Genomic DNA, 17,276 nt, shown 5'->3' with positions numbered 1-17,276 from the left:
ATTCTAAGCTTATTATCTATAGCCTTACCTAATTCATCTTTATCTAAGCTTAAGGAGCTACTCATAGGTGTAGCCATAGGTTTGCAATCTTGAACATCAAATTTCTTGAGAAGATCTTTTATATATTTTTGTTGAGATATATATATACCTTCATCTTCTTATTTTATTTGCAATCCTAGAAAGTATTTTAGTTCACCCATCATACTTATTTCAAATTCACCTTGCATAAAATTTGTAAGTTGATCACATAGAGATTTATTTGTGGATCCAAATATGATATCATCCACATAAATTTCAACTAATAATATATCTTTTTCATGATTTCTTATGAATAAGGTTGTATCTATTTAACCTCTTTTGAATCCTTTATCTAAGAGAAATTTACTAAGTCTTTCATACCATGCCTTAAGGGCTTGTTTTAAATCATATAATGCTTTGGACAATTTGAACACATGATCTTCATACTTGTGATTTTCAAAACCTAGAGGTTGTTCTACATAAACTTCTTCATTGATATACCCATTTAAGAAAGCACTCTTAACATCCATTTGATATAGTTTGAAGTTTTTGTAGCAAGCAAATGCTAATAACATTCTTATAGCTTCCAATCTAGCAATAGGGGCATAAGTTTCATCATAGTCAATGCCCTCTTCTTGGCTATATCCTTGAGCTACTAGCCTTGTTTTGTTTCTAGTCACTATACCATTTTCATCCATCTTGTTTCTAAATATCCATTATGTGCCTATAATTGGATAATCCTTTGGTCTTGGCACTAGTTTCCATACTCCATTTCTTTCAAATTGATTTAATTCTTCTTCATGGATATAATCCAATTTTCATCTTCTAAAGCTTTTTTGATATTTTAGGTTCTACTTGAGATAAGAAGGCGGCATATTGGCATTCATTTCTAATGGATGATCTAGTTCTAATGCCTTTGGATGGATCTCCTATGATTTCATTTTCTTTGACATATTTCCTTTCTATTGAAAATGTTGGTTCTTTTTCTACTTGATGCTCTTCTTCAAAGGGATCATTATCTTGAGTGTTTGATTCATTTTTGCTATATTGAAAGTCTTTCAAGATTTTGGATTACTTCACTTTCACAATCTTCTCTAGGTTTTAAGATTTCAACATTTATGTCATCAACTATTACTTGAATTGTTTCTTCTACAACTAATGTTCTTTTGTTGAATACTCTATAACCTTTACTTTGGGATGAGTATCCTAGAAATATTTCTTCATCACTTTTGGCATCAAATTTTCCTAGAGATTCTTTACCATTATTAAGAATATAACAAGTGCTACCAAAAACATGAAAATGACTTATGTTAAGCTTTCTTCCTTTAAATAGTTCATAGGGAGTCTTTTTCAAAATGGGTCTTATTGAGACTCTATTTAGTATATGACAAGTGGTATGAACGGCTTCCGCCCAAAAATAATTAGGAAGATTTTTATCACAAAGCATTGTTCTAGCCATTTCTTGTTTGTTTGGGAGTCCTAGCACAAGAGAAGTTATGATCTATTCCATTTTCTTCACAAAATAGCTTGAAATATTCATTTTCAAATTCTCCTCCATGATCACTTCTTATTTTTGAAATACAAAATCCTTTTTCTCTTTGATCTCTTTTACTGAATATTTCAGATGATCTAAAAGTTTCATTCTTAGAGACAAGAAAGATTACCCATGTGAATCTAGAATAATCTTCTACTATTACCAAAACATATTGTTTACCTCCTAAGCTTAGAGTTTTCATTGGGCCAAACAAGTCTAGGTGAAGTAGTGTTCGAGGTCTTGATGTTGATACTTCATTAGTTGGTTTGAATGATACACTAATTTGCTTACCTTTCATGCATGTGCCACAAATATGTTCTCTTTCAAACTTAAGCTTAGGCAACCCATTAACAAGATCATTCTTAACTAACTTGTTGATTAAGTTCATACTAGCATGCCCTAACCTATTATGCCACAACCAAGTGTTTTGAGAGGAATTTGCAACCAAACAGTTTTCCATCTTAGATGATTCTAAAAATGTGAGATAGATGTTTCCTACTCTATTTCCTTTTAATTTCATTTTTTTTTTTTGTCTTAGAGCATATAACTTTACAAGAACTTGCATCAAAGCAAACTTCATAATTTAAGTCACACAACTGGCTAACACTAATCAAATTATGTTTAAGTCCATCAACAAGAAATACATTTTCTAATGTGAGATTTTCAAAAGAAATGGAACCCATACCTATGATCTTACCTTGAGAATTATCACCATAGAAGACCTTACCTCCTTTTTTGAAGATGACATTGTTAAGAAGCTCTTGATTTCTCGTCATGTGCTTAGAGCACCCACTATCAAGGAACCACTTGCTCCTTGAATTACTTGATACCAACGCAACCTACAAAATGAATTACTCATGTTGTACCCTTTGGTACCCACATCATTTTGGGTCCATTTTTGTTAGTTGACACTACTCCCTTAGGAACCCACACTTGTTTGAATTTATGTAGATTGTTTCTCACAAAGCACTTATTAATTGAATGTCCATTCCTTCCACAGTAATGACATGATATTTCTTTCTTTGAAAACTTTTGTTTGTAGAATGATTTTCTTCGAATAAACTTCTGATTTGAAGATCTTCTGAAAACTATTTTACTAGAACTTGCATTGCATGGATAAAAACCAACTCCTTGCTTATCTCCAAAATTTCTTTGAGCTCCAAGGATCATTTCTAACTTTTTCTTTCCTTCAACTAATTTTTCTAGGGATTCCTTTATGTCTTTGTTCTCTTTTAGGAGGCTTTCTTTTTCATTAGCCATACTGTTTCTCTCATTCTCTAGGCATTCTTTTTCAGTTTTCAAGATTTTAACTTTACCTTCCAACAAACAAATCTTCTTCTTTAAATCAACGTTTTTCAAATTCATTTGCTCACATTCTTCTAATAGTTCATTAAATGCATCATGTAGCTCTTCAAATGTAAATTCAAAAATTGAATTTGAAATTTTGGAAGTTACCTCATCATCAAGTTTTGTCATGAAGCACATGTTTTCCAGTTCTTCATCTTGAGAATCCTCACTTGAGGATAGCTCCTCTTCACTCCAAGCAGCTAATGCCTTTTTCTTTACTTTCTTTTCCTTGCGGTCCTTTCTTTTCAAGTGAGGGCAGTCACTTCTAATGTGATCTAGCTTCTTACATTCAAAACATCAAAGCTCATTAGATGGGTTAGTCTCTTTTTTATCTTTCTCTTTTCGAAAGTTTCTCCTTTGATTAAATCTACCTTTCTTCATAAATTTCCTAAATCTTCTAGCTAACAGTGCAAAATCATCCTCTTTACTTTGAGAGTCATTATTTCATCCTCAATTTTAAATGTTACATTTTTATTTTTTTTGGAGTCATCAACTTCATTTCTTTTCATCATAATTTCATGTGTCATTAATGAACCTAGCAAGTTGTCAAATGGAAGTGTATCTAAATCCTTGGCCTCTGTTATGGCAGTGACCTTGGATTCCCACGATCTAGGTAAACTGCTTAGTATTTTCTAACTCTTTCTTCATTTGTATATGTCTTACCTAAAGCTTCTAAGGTAGTAATAATATCATTGAATCTAGTATACATATCTTTTATAGACTCATCTTCCTTCATTGAAAATAGCTCATAATCATGGACAAGAAGGTTGATTTTTGTTTCCTTTACTTGATTGGTTCCTTCATGTGTTACCTTTAATTTGTCCCAAATCTCCTTAGTTGTCTTACACGTTAACACTCGATTGAATTCCTCTAAGCTTAGTGCACAGATTAACATATTAATAGCTTTTGCATTTATTTCCATGTTTCTTCTTTTTTCTATTGTCCAGGTCTCAATTTTCTCCATGTTAGTTAACTTGATATCCTTATAAACTACTTGCATTAAGCTTGAGTCCTGCATCAAATAAATCTGCATTCTTGTTTTCCAGTAGTTATAATTAGTTCCATCAAAGAATTGGGGACAAGTGGTGCTTAGACCCTCGGATTGGGATGAGGAAGCAAAATGTGCCATTTGACAAGATCTTTTTCCCTAGGTTGTTAGACCGATAAAAACAAGGGAACTTGGCTCTAAAACCAATTGATAGTATTGAGCTGCTATGGCACACACCTAGAGGGGGGTGAATTGGTATAATAATAGTTTCTTATATATAAAAAAAAACTTTGATAAACAGAGATGTCGTTTGAAAAGACCACGGATTAGTTAAACCTCAAGACCTTAAAATGGCACGATGAGGTATCAACCGTGTAAAGACAATCTCGTTGTGAGAGTAATGAATATAAAATCTTTATAGGCGAGATGTTAAATATACAAATTAGTTATGGTATATAAGGAAGCTGAATAAGAGAAACAAACAGAGAACACAAAACCAAGAGACAATGATTTACAATGGTTCAATTGTCCAAGCCTAATCCACTGCCTTAGCTTCCCACTAAGGATTTAGAAACAAATCCACTATCAACTCCCTACTCAAACCGAGTAGGTCCTCTAGTTCGCGACTAGGAAATTTACAAGCCTCCCACTCGAATGGGCCCTCTAGCTTACGTTAGGTAAAATGTGACTAATACAATGAAGATAAATCAAAGAGTTTAAAACTCTTTGTACAAATTCTATCTACAATAAATACGAGGCTGTTAATAAATGAAACAGTAGAATGCAAAGCCTCTAAATGAAAAGCAAGTGAGAGAGTACAAGTTGAAAGCATGAATGCAAAGTGTATGCTCAGTAGTTGATCATAATAAAATATTCTTCAGCAACCTTCAACTCCTTCAACCACTTATTTATTGATGATGGTGAAAAAATAAAAAAATCGAGCCGTTGGGGTAGTTGGGCGAGCATTAAATGCGACAAAAAACTAGCCGTTATGATTTATGGGAAAGACTTAGTTGACAGAAGAAAAATGGTTAGTCGATAGAATTTGATAAAATAATAAGCTTGGTCGACAGACAAAGAAGGTTCGTCGACCAAGTCACAAAAGCAATTGAGCACTTAGTCGACCAAGACAAAAATAAGCATGACAATTAGTTGTCCAGGGCTAACCTTCTGTCGACCAACTTGAAGAGTTAGTCGACCAAGACACAACAAATATACTATTAGCTGACCAAGGCTTAAGGTTAGTCAACCAAGACTAAAACAAACACACTGTTAGTTGACTAAGGCTTAAGGTTAGTCGACCCAACCAACCTTTTGAAAGAAAAAATAAACATTATGTTAGTTGACCAAACTAGCAAAAAAAACACTTGAAATCTTGTCGACTTGTTTTGCTTTAAGATGAAAACAATAGCATAGCCCAACTTCATTTCTTTTTGCAAAACTTAATGAAATTGATTTTTGAACACATAGAGTACATTTAATTCATTAATTCCAATCATAATGAAACTTATATTATTTTCCATTATATTTGTCATTATCAAAACCCTATGATCACAAGAGCAAGATATCAATCTCCCCCTATATCAATCAGGCACGACTCAGAGATGACGATATTCAAAAGACCACCTTCAGGACTGCTATGGGCACAACGAGTTTGTGGTGATACCATTTGGGTTGATGAATGCCGCATTTATTTTCATGGATTTGATGAACCGAGTTCTACGTGAGTGCTTAGACCACTTCATTATTGTCTTCATTGACGATATCCTAGTTAGCTCACCTAATGTGGAAGAGCATACGGAGCATCTTACTCTAGTATTGCGGAGGCTTAGAGATGAGTAATTATACGACAAGTTCAGTAAATGTGAGTTCTGGCTCACTTAGATTGGATTTCTAGGCCATATGGTGTCTGGAGACGGTATTTCAGTGGATACAAACAAGACTAAAGCAGTTATGGATTGGCCGAGACCTACGACAGTGACAGAGATACGTAGTTTTATAGGACTTATAGGCTATTATAGGCGATTCATTGAGGGATTTGCTTGTTTATCTTCCCCTATGACTAAGCTAATAAGAAAAGGAGAGAAATTTGAAGGGAATGTCACGTGTGAATGTTCTTTCTAGGAATTAAAGCAGAAGTTGACTACCACACCAGTCTTAGCCATACCAAGAAGTGGAGAGAAATATTCCATTTATAGTGATGCCTCCCATTCAGGATTGGGTTGTGTATTGATACAAGATGGTCGAGTTAATTCTTATGCTTCAAGACAATTGAAGAAATACGAGATGAATTACCCTACTCGTGATTTGGAGTTGGCAGCAGTAATATTTGCATTGAAGATATGGCGACACTATTTATATGGTGAGAAAGTTGAAATTTATACAGATCACAAGAGTTTGCATTATCTCTTATCCTAGAAAGAATTGAACACAAGGCAAAGATGTTGGGTCGAGTTATTTAAATACTTCAATGGTGAGATTTTATACCATCTAGGAAAGGCTAATGTAGTAGCCGATGCTTTGAGTAGGCGAGAAGTTTCTATGGGTACCATGATGGTTCAAGAATGGAAGTTCTTGGAACAATTGAGTGCTCTATCTATTTTAGCCCCAAATGATAGATCTGTTGTGAGTTATGCTTATATGAGAATACAACTCGAGTTATTTGACTGACTCAAGAACCAGCAATCCAAAAGATGAGAAGTTGGCACAGATTTTAGCAGATATCGAAAAATTTTCTCCTTTGGGATATATTATACGGAGTGATGGTATACTCTTATTTCAAGGACGTATTTGTATACCCGATGATGGAAATCTTAAGCAAGAGATTTTGAATGAAGCACACAAGAGTCGTTATACTATTCATCCAGGTGTTGCAAAGATGTACCACGACCTAAAGCGATAGTATTGATGGAGTGGTATGAAGAAAGATGTAGTTAAATATGTTGCATAATGTTCAGTGTGCCAACAAGTTAAAGCAGAACATCAAAAACCCGCAAGGTTATTACTTCCATTATCAATTCTAGAGTGAAAATAGGATAATGTTGTTATGGATTTTGTGATGGGTTTACCCAGGACAACGAGAGGCTATGATGCTATATGGGTGATTGTTGACCATTTGACTAAATCACCCCATTTTCTGCCTATTAAGAATGTAACGCCCCACTTTTCAATTACAGAATGAAGTAATAAGATATTCATTATATGCTAATAATGACTTCGGGTGTTATTGAAAATCCTTTATCAACGGAAGCAATGATCGAACCTGAGTAGCTAAATATCTAGGATTTCCATAATGTCACCTTAAGTTAAGTCCATAGAATAAACACACACCCGCGCATCCTCGTCACAGCTGTCTTGTCTCTCACAAATTCCTAACATACATCTCACACCCTTATAGAGTTACAAAAGCTTCATACATACATCCATACATTTTGTAATCTAAGTATCGTAACTGCTATTTACAATACAACAGTCGTGCTACAACATCATATAAAACATTTCAAGAATGCTTAAACAAAACATCCACCACCTCTTCGCCACTTGCTCAAGCTTGCACCTATAGCACCTGACACTTCTGTCATACCTGGGATGTTGAATATTCCAGGGGTATGAAACACCCGAGTTAGATAATTACATCTAAGTGAGTGGTACAAGAAAGGAAACTATCCATGCAAGAGCAATATGTAGTTATGCCAAGAAATATGCAAAGATAAGTGCAGATCTCCCAAGATCATGTAAATATAAAACTTCCCATGTGGTAACAAGGTTAGAGGGTTGTAATCACCCTCGCAATCATCATAGTAGTTCACCACAAGAGCATGAGATTATGGCTCACCGCAAGAGCACGAAATCCCTCGTGATGTCCTGCGATCATCATGGTAGCTCACCGCAAGAGCATGAGATCCCCTGTGATGTCCCAACAACCAACCATAGATACAAATACCGAGATGCATATAAAATAGGCAAGATATGCTCAAAAAAATAAAACATGAGATGTAAACCACCAACCATGACTTGTTTTACGACAACGCAAAAGGAATATGATATGTAAGCCACAAGCCACGCACAAAAGCTATCATGGTCAAACCCGACGCAACAAAGTGGAAAGGATATGCTCGAAACAAAGGGATCATAGATGTAAGAAACAAACCTTCCACAAGTGAAAGAAAGAGTGATCAAGAGGAAACAAGAAGCATGCATAAACCACTCACCTTCGGGTTCACCAAAAAGTATTATTTTCACCCCAACTGAGACTATTTGTTGCAAAAACATGAGTTTTGGTAAGGTAAATGTAAAATATTTTTATACATAGTTGTAGGGCATTAAAATGGGAGCATTACATAGAACTTTCAAGGAAAGATAAGGCTACACGTTCCCTCACGCGCTGCCCCTATTTTCGGCCAGCTTCATGTAGTTTTCGTATTTCAGTCGTATCTCCCTCATTTTCACTTTGATTCAACCTTCGTTTGAACCTACAGACTCCTATTTTGATCCTCTACATGATTACATAAAGAAATTGAGCTTACCTTGAAATTTTGGTGACTGTTTTGCATGAACTTTGAGATAGGTTTGTCACTACCATTGACTTGATTTCGCCTTCAATTTGGGCAAAGCTTCCTCCCTTATTTCAAGCAGAATTTCCCCTCTTTCATGAGCTACTTACCCTATTGATTTAGTTCCCAAAAGCTAAGCCCAATGCATGCTTATATAGAACCTTTAAACCCATAGGATTGTGACCCTTAGCTCCTTAGAATGGTGACACTTGTCCTTGAGATGTACACCCTAATCATAACTTTTCTCCCCTTGCGACAAGTGGCCCTAGAGATTTGGGCCTAATTATGACATAATAAACCCTTCGACAAATAGTTTTTTGCTACATGTCATGGGGATTTGAGTCATCATCATTATTTTTATCCTACAACGCCACGTATCCCATATAATCATTTCCATCATGTGTTCTTATCAAATGGTGCCATGTGTCCCATATAATCATGAGGACTTATTATTACCTTCCATGTGTGGCCAATAAAAAATTGCCACATGTCCCAACCTTGGAGGCTAAGCAAAGACTTGGAGAAAACTTGGGGAAGACTTGGACTTGGACTTTAAAATGATCCAAAGCTACATTTGATTGAAGTTTGAAATCCAAAGATATTTCGAAGTTCATATCTTTTACTCTAATTCCCAAGATTTTTGGTCAATTGCACTTGTACCTAAACTTCCATAATTACGACTTTGCCCCTAGCTCAAAAAATGAACTTTTTTCTCAAGCATTACGTCATATTTGATTCTGAAAAATCTCAGGTATTACAAAGAAGACTTATCATTTGAATTGATTTGCCAGGATTTATATTAAGGAGAACGTGAAATTACACGGTGTTCCATCCAGCATTATATCAGATCGAGATCCTCATTTTACTTCTCATTTTTGCGAAGCTTTGCATGATGCACTAGGATCTCAGTTGAAGTTTAGTATGGTGTTTCATCCATAGATAGATGGTCATTTAGAAAGGACTATCAGGACTCTCGAGGACATGTTGAGAGCTTGTGTTTTAGATTTCCAAGGTAGTTGGGATGAGCATCTACCTTTGGTAGAGTTTGCCTACAATAATAATTTCCATTCAAGTATTGGAATGTCACCATATGAGGCTTTGTATGGGCAACTGTGTCGATCGCCGATATGTTGGGAAAAGATAGGTGATAAGGCTTTATTAGGTCCTGAAATTGTTGAGCAGACATTGGAAAAGATTCGAGTTATCAAAGCAAGAATGAAAACAGCATAAGACAGACAGAAAAGCTATGCAGACAAGCGACGACGAGACCTCGAGTTTGAGGTAGATGACCAGTTTGTTGAGAGTCATGCCTATTAAAGGAGTTCGAAGATTTGGCGTGGCAGGGAAGCTTAATCCCTGTTACATCAGTCTGTTTGAGATTTTGAAGTGGTTAGGGACTTTGGCATATGAGTTAGCTTTGCTACCCCAGTTGTCCTATATTTATAATGTGTTTCACGATTCGATGTTGAGGAAGTACGTGCTTGATCCTCAGCATGTAATTGATTTTCAGACTCTTGAAGTTAGAGAAGATGTGTCTTATGAAGATATGCCTATCAGTACTTTAGAGCGAAAGGAAAAAATTTTGAGGAATCAATCAATTTCTCTTGTAAATGTACAATAGTAGCGACACTTGTTAGAAGAGGCGACGTGAAAATTAGAAGAAGAGATGAGGCGTCTTTACCCCTTGTTGTTCGAGTAATCAGGTACGAATTTGGAGGACCAAATTCTTTTAAGGAGGGGAGAAATTGTAATGACCTGTCAAAAGGGCTTCGAATTATTGAAAATTATTTAGCTAATTTTTAGCTTAAGAGAATTTTCCAATTAAATTTTTAATGTGGTAATTTAGAATTTTTAATTGAGAGTATAGCATTTAAATGGCATTTAATTATGTGAAAATTAAGTGTAAGGGCATGAAGGTAACTTTAGAGTTTTAAATAATAATTTTCTATTATTAGAAATTATTTAATTAGAGATATTATGTAATTAGGAGAATCCATACGTGAGAAGGTTTAGGTTTGAAGTCTCCAAGTTAATTAAGAATAAGGACTCCAAATTATAAAAGAAGAAGGAGATGGGCTTCGGAGCCTAACGAGCTCCCAACGATACTGGTAGCGAGCTCCCAGTAAGCTTTCAGCGAGCTCCTAGCAACATTTCCAACTCGTTAGTCTGACTAATCAGCTCGTGTAACAAGGAAACCAAAGAGCAACCAGAGAACAGTTGTGAACTAGGGGTTATTTTGGTTGGGCTGCTCAGGCCCAACTTGGCCCACCTTCTCAGCCCATGTCGGTCCCATCCTGGCTCTATACCCGCCTGTAACAACATCATTGTAGCCATTTATGAATCTCTGCGCCCCCGCCTCAGATCCCATCCTCATTAATGGCATATCCCATCCACATTAATGAGGGTCCTGTCGACACCATGCCGTCATCCAGGAGCCTTCGCTAGTGATGGATATTCAGTCCTATCACCTGCAGGTACACGACGCAACCAGGAAGAAATTCCCTTCTCATATATATCAGTCAGGTCTCTTAAGAGCCAAGGTATGCTTTTCCCTGCCAACTTGTTGATACTCTGCATTGCTATCTTACTGACTTGAGCTTCGAAGTATCTACAAGGGGCCAACCGGCCGACGGAGCAACTAACCAAATCATACCACACACCATTCTCCTTTTGGGATTCATTACATCAGTGTGGGCCGATGAATCATGGTCGACCAATTCTGAATGTCGACATTTTGGCCCTAGAAAGAGGGCCCACTCTGATCAATATCAATGCCAAGAACGAGAAACACAAAAAGTTCTGAAGTGATGACCAACCAACCTGCGAACCATGCTAGCCAACTATCGAAAGTTCTGCCAATTGGTGGCACAGTTGCATCCACCTCTATACCCCCGTCGGATGGATCCGTCCCTGGTGTCCCCACATGGGTTCCTTGACAATCTGCGGCCCCTACCTCTGGGTTAGAGGTGATGTAGGCTTGGCAGCAGCATTAAGAAGCATTGGAGAATACCGTCATGCAGCTCGCTGATGCGACTAAGGCGTTGGCCCAAACGCAAGTTCAAGCAGCTTGGATCCAAGCGGAGGTTATGCCACCCGTAGGAGCCCTTCAAACTCCAGGTGGAAGGCTTTCTCTAGATAGGAGAGAAGCTAGAAAAGACTTACGACGAGATGGATCGGTATGTTCCTAAAACTTGCAGTCTCAAAGGTCAGAAGAACGGCGACGCTATGATGATGAACTAATGTAACACCCCCCCTTCTCCTAGAACTGCCCGAGAAGAGGTGTTACGGGAAAATAAAATAAAACTAACTGATAAACTGAAATCTGATATCATAGCTGAACATCTCAATCAACTAAAATAAAAACTCCGAGTCAATACAAACTGAAAAGCATAAACTCTGCCTAAAGGACAATCCCTCAACTAAAATGTAAAATAAACCTAAACTGATAAGACATCAACTAATCGCAGACATCTTTGATCTTGAGCGACTCCACGTACACACACTATAGACCACTACTGCTAGGCCCCACATCTGGTACTCTCCCGCTAGAACTTGGAAGGGTGAAGAGTACAAGGTGAGCTACAAAGCTCAACAAGTAATAAGCTGGAAAGAATAACTGAAGATGAATCGAAGAATATCGATATTAATAAATACTTACTGAACTTGTACTGAGTATAATCACTGTATGCTTGCATTCATAAAAATGTAATGCACATAAACTGTAAACTAAATATAGGTATGCAACTTTGGCTCATAAGGCCACGTAATATGATAATACATACCTGTCTGATCTGAATCCTGCATACATAAAAACTGTAAGCACATACTGTGGGCAATATGCCCCTAACCCCCTGGTCTTCACCAGACGAGCAACTCATAAACTGAGCTGAAACTGAAACTAATGGGATTCCCGCAGACAAGCTGCCTGACGCGCATAATGCAATGCAATGCTCACATAAATGCTGGCACACGATATGTAGTGCTCCATATAAAGTCATGCTCGATGCTCGTACCAAAATGTATGCGCATAATCTCATGAAATAATATTGAACATGTGATAGAGAACATATTCTCATATTATTTAGCCCTCAAATTTAGTCTTTTTTGCACATTAGTTGTGTCCTTTTTATTCATCTTGGTTTTATTTTATAGAAATTGGGCTTCACACTATTTTACTTTATTTTTCCAGGTTTAGGGCTATGGGAGCATGATATGGGGCATGAAACATCTTGATGGCAATGAGATATCTTGGAAATTGGAGATAGAGAAGTGAGGGCCATTTTTAGCAGATTTAACCTCCTGCACTTCCTTCAGTATTTTGGCCTAGATAAAGTTCCATAATGAAGATAATGTCTTCAGAGATATTGTAGAGGACTTCTAGGGCTTTCTGTAAAGGTATGGTTTGTCTAAATCCGAGTTCGTTTGGGCCTTCAAACAGCACTCCAAAGTCGGGACTAGGAAGTTGGGTCAAATTAGGAAAGCTGCACAGATGCTGATTCCTTAAAAGGGCCATATCTTGGGCGTCCGATATCCAAATCAAGTGATTCAAAAGCCCAAATTAATCTAATCTTCCTGATCTACAATTATTATGAAGAGGCCGAAGCCCATAATGCGCTCTAACTTATCCGAAATCGGCTATGAAGTGGCAATAACCTAGGGTTTCCTCCTTAAGCCCTATTTAAGCACCTTAAGTGGCCGGTTTTGAGGGGATTCTTTCGAAGGGCGTGAACAGTAGCCAGCTTTCATTCTCCCCATTGTTCTTGTCAAGATGGAGGGCTAAGGTTCTATAATCAGTTGCAATACCATCCTTGTTCCCGGTTTGAGTCTTTGGTTTTAATGGAAATCTATTTTTTTAGTTTTAACTTCATTGTTCTCTTGTTTCTGTTCTCTCTTAAATCTGTGTATGTGTTGATGCCGGTTGGATGAATGCATGCATTGTCTTTGTTTGAGAATCCAAGGTTTTTGTGCTCGGTTGAGGCTTTAACTAGAAACAAGAACAACCTGTTTGAATGGTATTTCAATCAATCTCAAATCTGTACAATAAGGGGAATCAAAACTGATAAATCGAACTAAGAGGTTTCTGAAATCTGTTTATTGGTTTTCTTTCCAATCTTTGGCGGTTGTTAAAGGATTATTCTGTTTTTTTGGTTTGAGAGTTGAAACTAAACAAATGGTTTATTGAGAAGGCGATGAAAACCAGGGATAGAAGGTTGGTTTGCAATTGATTGCATCTTGATTTCTTGTGTTCTTGCTTGTTTAGTTTTCTGTTTTTCATCAAAACTTTCCCCCCCCCCCCCCGTTTAACCTTGTTTTGACAGATTTGTTGAAGGTTCGTTGGGAGACGACTTAGGGTTGCACTCTTGCTGCAAATCCAAATCATCATTATCTAATCTATCAGTGTTCGACAGCCCCGATCAACATGTCATAATAAAATAATGTTGAACATGATATGATCTTCATCTACATATTGAAATACAAAGATTCTATGAATTATGATTTATGGTTTGGGCATGATTAACTTGTTATATTCTAGCATATAAATTCAATATTTGGAGGTATTGAATATTTTTACTTGAATAAAACTTGAATTAAGTTATTTTGGAAGTTCAATTAAATTTCTGGAAAAGCCATCCGGATATCAGGAAGGATATCCGGATATGAAGAAAGATATCAGGATATGAAGAAGGCTCATCCGGATACACTGACGCTCAAATAAGAAGCTGTTTGGATATGCTGGATTATATTCGTATAAAAGTTATGACATCCGAATATGATTATGGTCATCCTGATATCTCACTGATGCATTCGGATATAACTGTAGACTATTCGAATGAAAAATTCCACTTAGGAGAGAGGTATCCAGGTATCCGGATACGAAAGGAAGCATCCGGATATACTAGACCTATCTGGATAGGAGAAAGGGCATTCGGATATGAGCTATCTGGATGTGCAAAGAACCATCCGGATATCATACGCAAGGAATTGGATCTCATCCGGATATGAGTCAATAGATCTGGATATGACTATCAACAAGCACTAGATGCATCTGGATACGACTTGAGGTATCTGGATATTACTCACAAGCTTTATAAGACTAATCCGGATGTGAAACGAGGCATCCGGATATCTTTTAACTCATCCGGATGTATGAGAAAGGCATCCAGATAACACACTGAACACATTCGGATACGACTCAATGTATCCGGATATCACTTATAATAGACACATCCGAATATGACACGATGTATCTAGATATCACCCATAAAATTAATACTGGCACATCCGGATACGAAAACAAAGCATCCGAATATTACTGAGACCATCTGGATATGAATAATGTCTATAAGAATGTCACTCACATAAAGCTTTTGACTCATCCAGATAGCCTCTAGGTCATCCGGATATTACTCACAGACAATTAAACACATCAGGATATGACTCAAGGCATCCGGATACTACTCACAATCACTGTTGGACACATCCAGATACGAAAACGAAGCATCCGGATATCACTGGACCATCCGGATATGAACAAGAGCTATCCGAATGTCACTCACATAAATTTTTTTTTAACCCATCGGATGCTACTCACATGCTCTGAAAAATCTATCCAGATATGAGGGGACCTATCCAGATTTCTACAACTTTTAAACCTAGAAACGAACGAACACAGAGAATCTATTCTTGCTTCAAACTTAACAAATCTACACCATTCCGAATAAAACTTGGGAAAACAAGTCCCAACTGATATGAAACAATTCTAGGAATGATTCAACGATAATATTTACTTGAATCTTTGTAAAGAACTAATGCATGAACTGATATAAACTCACTGTAACGCATATATATATATACATGCGCTGGAACTGATTCAATTCTAGAAATCTGATATCAAAACTCAATCAAGACTTGTAAGAAAGGATTACAGGGGAATGATACTTGCCTTTCAATCTCTCTGATTGATTCAATGATCTCACGAAAGCCTTCTACACAAAGCCTTTAACTCGCTGTGAGAACTTCTTGACTCTCTGCTTCTTCTTCTATACGACATGAGAAGAGCAAAGCTCATAATATATATATATATACACTAAGCAACCCTAAAGCCCATCTCACTCTCCTAATATAACTAGGAGTCTTCCAATCCAAATCCTCCTTACGCTTGGATTATCTTAATCCCTCCATCATAATAACTCTATTTAATAATTAAATTATAATAACAAATTCTTGAATGGCCCTCAAGTCCTTGCATTTAATTTTTCATAATATAAAAAGAGTTAAATGCTATTTAAATACCATTCTCACTATTAAAAATCTAAATTGCCACATTAAATAATTAAATGGCAAATTCTCTTAATTAATTACTTCAATAATTAATTAAATAATTCTAAATAAATACTATGCCCTCTAACGGGTCATTACAACTAGAGATACATCCCATTGAATGAAGGACAGGCGTGAGTCCTTGCGGAGATCGCTGTGAAGAGGTGTATGAAGAAAGTCGATGACGTGGGGATCCACATCGAGCGGATAACTCAATCAGAGTCAGCCCAAGTTGCACCGCCCACTATAACTCGTCAGATCATGAAATTAGGAGATGACCTCTTTTGCGAGATCGCTATTCACCAGAGCAAGGCACCGGATGGGAGAGACAATCTCTCATGGGGCGATCTACGAATCAAGACCTCGCAGTGGAGGAATTACTGTGGAGAATCCAACAACTGGAGGCGAGACAAGGCGCACATGATCGAAGAGAAGGCCGTAAAGAGAGGACCCCATTCTCTAGGGAAATCGAGCTGGAGCCTCTCCCCCATAGATTTAAGGTCCCCAGCATCCCTCAGTACAATGGGAATAGCGACCCATATGACCACCTGGATGCTTTCAACTTCCAGATAGACCTGCAGACTTCTAGTTCATTGGCGAAATGCCGAGCCTTCCTCGCAACCTTGGGAGACATGCCTCAAGCATGGTTAAGGAGGTTCCATCCTCGCAGTATCTATAATTGGGAGGAGTGTTAGAGGAAATTTATCAACAAGTACAGGTCACTTCCGAGGCAGCTCGCCCCAACATGTCACCTCGCTACGGTGTTCCATCGGTCTGGAGAATCCTTGAAGGATTACATAAAGAGGTTCAAATGCGAGGTCAATAACGTGGAAAACCCCTCGGACGAGAGTATCTTGACTGCAATCTCTGCTGGACTTCGGAAGGACGTGAAGCTCTATGAAAGCATCTATAAGTCCCCCGTAGGGTACCTGGGCGAATTCTATGAGTGAACTGCAAATGAGGTTAGATGGGAGGAAGCTTTTGGCCCAAAAAAACCTAGCGACCAGAAAAAAAGAGGAGAAGGCACCATCCAGAACAAGAAAAGAAGTAATGGCGACAATCATAAAGAAGACCAAGGGCGGAATACTAATGATCAGGTCGCCAAAATGGCCAGGAATGAGCGGGGAGGGGAGTGATCTCCACGCCAAGGTCAATATGAGAATTATAATGTCCTATCTAACTCTTAGGATAGGATTTTTGCCATTGAAAGGAATAAGGAGGACTTTGGGAGACCTAACCCCATAAGGACTCCCAACAAGTTCAGAAATAAGGATAAGTTTTGTGCCTACCACAATGAGGCGGGGCACATCACCTCTGAATGTTAGGCATTGAAAGACGCAATTGAAGAACTAATCAGGAGGGGTCACCTGTGTGACTATGTGATGCTGCTAAAAGATCAGAAGCCCCGACAGCCAGCCCAACCAAATCCTCGTCAAGCTCCCAAGCCGGACCAAACACTTATAGTAAGAACTATTTTCACCATTCATGGAGGGCCTCATATTATAGGGACTTCTAA

This window comes from Diospyros lotus, chromosome 9 (genome assembly GCF_014633365.1).
Source record: "Diospyros lotus cultivar Yz01 chromosome 9, ASM1463336v1, whole genome shotgun sequence".
NCBI classification, from domain to species: domain Eukaryota; kingdom Viridiplantae; phylum Streptophyta; class Magnoliopsida; order Ericales; family Ebenaceae; genus Diospyros; species Diospyros lotus.
This window is presented reverse-complemented; position numbering follows the sequence as displayed.